We start from the raw sequence: 5,000 nt of genomic DNA, 5'->3' as shown, positions 1-5,000 counted from the left end.
CAATAATGATACAACAATAATAACAATAATGATACAACAATAATAATAACAATAATGATACAACAATAATAACAATAATGATACAACAATAATAATAACAATAATGATACAACAATAATAACAATAATGATACAACAATAATAATAACAATAATGATACAACAATAATAACAATAATGATACAACAATAATAATAACAATAATGATACAACAATAATAACAATAATGATACAACAATAATAATAACAATAATGATACAACAATAATGATAATAATCATCATAAGGGGGCACACGCATGGCTACGTTTTCCGCGCCCAGCAATAATAATGATACAAAATAGTGATAATACTAACAATAGTAATTATAACAAAACTACTACTACTAATAATAATGATACTACTACTACTGCTACTACAAGTAATAATAACAATGATAATAACAAAAATAAGAATGATAACAAAAACTATAATGATAATGATAAGGATGATAATACTAATGATGATAGTAATAATGTTAATGAAATAAAAAATGACAATAATGATAATAACAATAGTAATGGTATTAATAGTAATAATGGCAAGAACAATAATGATAATACTGCTGATAATGATAATAATAATGATAATGATAATGATAATGATAATGATAATAATAATAATAATAATAATAATAATAATAATAATAATAATAGCAATAATAATAATAATGATAATAATAATTATAATAATAATAACAATAATAATAATAATGATAACAAAACTAATAATAATAATGATAATATTGATAATAATAACAACATTATTATTATTAATAATAATAATGATAAAAACAGTAACCATAACCATAGTAACGATCATATCAGTGATAAAAATGAAGAACAGAGATAATGATAATGATGATGATAATGATAATGATATGATGATAATAACGATAATGAGAATGATTACAGAAAGGATTATAGTCATTGATAATGATATTGATAATGACAAATCCTGATCACAGTGGTAATTAAATAACAGTAATATCAACAATAACAAATAATAATAATAATAATAGTAATAATAATAAAGGTAATGATAAAAAAATATACAATGATGACGACATTGAACAAAAATGAATAGTTTTAATGAAGACAAAATAATTAGAGGAAATTAATACTAATCCTACTACTAATTATTAATAAAAGTAGTAATGAGAGTAATGACAATAATGATGCTATTAGCAATAATGATGATAATAATAGTAATAAGAATGATAAAGGTATTGACAATAGTAGATATAAGGATAATAAGAAGTATGATAATAGTATTAATAATAGTTAGATAGTGATAATTGTAATAACAAAAGAAAGAATGATAATACTGACAAAAATAAAATAATAGTAATAGTAATAATAATGACATTAAAAACAATAATGGTGATAATAATAATACTAATAATAATGACAATAATAATAATGATAATCATAATAATAAAGATGATAATAGTAATAATAATAATAATAATAATAATAATAATAGTTATGATAATGATGATAATAATGATAATGGTAGCTATATATATGTATATATATATATATATATATATATATATATATATATATATATATGCACACACACACATGCATATACATGCTTACACATATGTATGCATATACACAAACACACAGACATATACACACCCACATACATACAGATAGTTGGAGAGATAGACAGATAGATAGATAGATAGATATAGATACTAACACACACACACACACACACACACACACACACACACACACACACACACACACACACACACAGGGTGGTTGTATGTGTTGTATAAGGTATTCACTCACAGTACAACTAAGTAAAACAGAATTGCTACTAAAATGCGCCCAAATTTCATGGCGGGACGGCGGCCAGCGTTTAAAACTTTTGGAAGTCTGAACGAAATTAAATTTTACTCCCACTTTGCTTGCAAAAGGAAATTATTTTTACGTCCCTGAAAAAAAAAAAAAAAAAAACGTTCACCTAAAATCTGCACGAAATTAGATTTTATTCGTATCATAAATAATACCGGAAAATTGCTTACTCACTGAATTAATTTGCAATAAGTGTGTTGAAAATTTATGCAATCTAGGTATAAGAAGCATAATGACAATTAAGCTTATAAGACCTTATAACAATTTAATTACTCACTTGTACCCATCCATCAACACGAGTATACACCAAATTATCTAAACTTCCCAAATTATACTAATAAGTTTCCAACAAGACCTTCAACAAGGAACAAGGAACAAGTAGCGTTACGCCCTTGCCATTATCATGTTATAGACCATGATGGCACGTCAATGCAACGTCAACACAGAAAGTTTAATTGAAACAACGCACATACAACTACTTCCAAGTCGCCTTAATCTACAGAAGTTGAGGCAGAAGTTACGTCTAAAGTGCCAGAGCTGGTTTTAAAGCCAAAAGACCGAAACTTTAAATTATAGTACTTGCTGTTTAGGGAATCGCCTTTAATTATATTTTCTAGGTTAGAGGAATTTGATTAAAGTTGATTTGAGGGTTATGTTCTTGATTAAAGGCGTTGGTACATTGATTAAGATACCTTTTTAAAGAGTATAACGCAAGGTTAAATGCATGATATCCACGTAACTTGTTATTTTTTACCCATCCATCCATCAACACACACACACACACACACACATATATATATATATATATATATATATATATATATATATATATGTATATATATATATTTAACAATACATACACTATCCATTCACCCACTCTTGCATGTACTTCATTGTATCTCAAGCCATCTATCTGTCTGTGTGTGTCTGTCTCTGCCAGTCAGTCAGTAAGTTAATGTGTCAGTCAGTCAGTAAGTAAGTAGGTCAGTCAGTCAGTCAATCTGCCTCACTCTCCCTCCGTCCCTTTCTCTCTCCTCCATCTCTTTCTCTCCATCCACTCAAGTCACCAAAGACCTTTAGACTAACGCGATCACGGACAAGTTCAGTAGGTACCCCTCCCCCTCCCTTCCCACCCACCAACACCCCAACTACACCCCTACCCACAGCCCTTACCCACCAGGACCTACCGGCTCTGAAGACCATGCCTGAATAACCTTGTAAAGCCATCCAAGCAGAGGAGCTAATTCGTAGGAACGACCACGAACAAACGGTCATTATCACGGGTCCTTTGTATGCCAAGTGTAAGAGGGACTTTGAAGTTGGAGAAGGAAAAGTTTTGCTAATAAGTCCGACGAGGTGATTTGCAGCGTTTGATGGCCTCGAGGGCTGATGTGGAGGGGCGTGGGCTTTGGTTTTCAGCTGAGCGCGAATTTAGGGGAATATTTTGAGAAAGCTGCTAGGAGGGAGGAAATAAGTTTTATGAACACACACACATACATGGATAGCTATGTCTTTATATATTTATGTATAATTCTATGTATATACGTATAAATATATTTATGTATATGTATATATATATATATGTATATATATATATATATATATATATATATATATATATATATATATGTATAGTAACACAAACGATAATAATGATAATGATAGTCATAGTAATGATAATAATAATAATGATAATGAAAATAATAATTATTATAATAACTGTTTTGTTATCAATATTATTATTATTATTATTATTATTATCATCCTTATTATTATTATTATCATTATTATTATTATTGATATAATCATTATTTTTATTGTCATCTTTATTATTATTTTTATCACTACATTAGCAGTTTCTTTATTACTTTTATTAATTTCTACACCATAATCATTATTATTTTCATATATCACTGTAATCAGTTTGTAATTGAAATAAAAGAGATCGATTTAAAATCCCTGAATACATTGTTAACATGGACTCAAAGCCGATCAATGGTTGTCATGTTGGACTATAGGCGGAGCCTGTCAGTCTCCGCTATTATCATTGTCAGCGATCTGATGAACTATTAAGTAGGATTCACATGTGATGATTGATATACGTGTGTTAATGAGTATATTGTATGCTGTATTTGTACTTATATTTACAGCTTAACCTGTTATTCTAACTTTTTGTTATTTGCATGTTTGTATATGTCTGGTCTTTCTGTGAGATTACGTATCTCGTCACATGAAGAAGAAAAATCTTCAATCTGACTCTCTAAATCACGGAAAATAACAAGGATAGGGATGTTATCAAGCCAGCATGCTCTTGTATCAGAATGGTCGTTTTATGAAATATTTTTTCCAACGATTGTATTGGTATCACTCTTTACAAAAGAACATAATCTGTTTCATTATCACTCTGCTCTGGTGAGTGCTAATGGTCTGATTCTTTTATGATTCCATTAGACACTGGGCTGTAACCTATCAGTGTGTCTTTAAGCTCCTTGGATAGAATGATAGCAACACCAGGACTATATTTTGTTCTAATATCCAGCATAATCCTTGTTTTATAGTAGTTTTATAGCTAGATTATCATTCCAAATAGTTTCTCTGTCCAGAAAACTCTTATTTCTTTTAATTTCTGTGCATACTTTCCCTAAGCTTTTATGTTTTGTTTTTGTTTTTAAAGATCCATGGCTATTTCAACTTTACTGAAATTGAAGCTCAATTTATTAGGATTTTCCCCCAGTAGTGTACTTGTCATTGTCAGCCTTATTATCCCCTGGACGACGCGTGTTATGAAGAAACCGATTGTTTTTGGTTCATAATGAGGTGTGGCCAGGAACTAAATAGAGTAATGGCGAGGTCCCCAGGTTCTTTCATTACTCGCTGCTCTTTCTTCCTTTGAATAGTTGTGGTGCTCTTCCACTATGCGTCGTTCTGGCCATACTACTTGTTGCAGATTAGCTTGAATGACGTCATAGACAGAATTCAAAGTCCTGCTTCCAAAGGTTTCGCTGTGACTCTGAATGAACTACGGAGCGATGAAAATAATGATGATAATGATGAAAATAATGATGGTAATGATGGAAATAATGATGATAATGAT

Source organism: Penaeus chinensis, chromosome 8 (assembly GCF_019202785.1).
Source record: "Penaeus chinensis breed Huanghai No. 1 chromosome 8, ASM1920278v2, whole genome shotgun sequence".
Classification (NCBI taxonomy): Eukaryota; Metazoa; Arthropoda; class Malacostraca; order Decapoda; family Penaeidae; genus Penaeus; species Penaeus chinensis.
Note: the sequence above shows the minus strand (reverse complement) of the source record.